This window comes from Biomphalaria glabrata, chromosome 17, assembly GCF_947242115.1.
Source record: "Biomphalaria glabrata chromosome 17, xgBioGlab47.1, whole genome shotgun sequence".
Lineage (NCBI taxonomy): Eukaryota > Metazoa > Mollusca > Gastropoda > Planorbidae > Biomphalaria > Biomphalaria glabrata.
The window spans coordinates 28,228,506-28,229,072 of record NC_074727.1 but is presented as its reverse complement, the minus strand read 5'-3'; the positions used below and the strand labels follow the sequence as shown (position 1 = coordinate 28,229,072).

The 567-nt window shown below is 30.2% G+C and overlaps 1 protein-coding gene across 3 annotated transcripts in view; it reads left to right on the top strand.

The window, feature by feature from the left end:
* LOC106080086 (nucleoporin NUP42-like) overlaps positions 1-567 on the top strand; it is a 29,374-nt gene that overhangs the window by 620 nt on the left and 28,187 nt on the right. The gene's annotated exons all lie outside the window — the stretch shown is intronic.

Here is a 567-nt window from a genome sequence, read left to right as displayed (position 1 = left end):
CTATAAATAATAATACACTGAATGCAGTCTAGAATCTATATAATATATTATAATATTAAATAAATATATATATATTATATATATATATTACTAGACTAGTACTTATTACTAGTAGATGACTAGATCTATAGTCACTAGTGACTAGGAGTAGGATCTCAACTAATATAATATTATAATCATATAATGTCAATAATGACTTCTCTTAGACTACTCACTACTGTCACTACTGACTCACTGGTGACTGATGTCTGATCACTCAGTGGTCTCAGTTACTGAGAAGTGAGCTATCTAGACTTAGACTCTAACAGTACTCTAACTCCAATGTTTGTTACTTATAACTACATTCTAGATAAGATTCCTAGGCCTAGATCGACTACAGTCTAGACTAGACCTAGAGCCTAGGCCTAGAGTGGCTAGAGTTAGAGACCTAGACTCTATGAGTTAGTATGAATATTCAATAGTCATATAGAATCTAGACTCTATTATATATAATTATATATATATACTAATATATATATAGTACATTAGATCTAGAATCTAGACTAGATTCTATTCTAGACTAGTGAC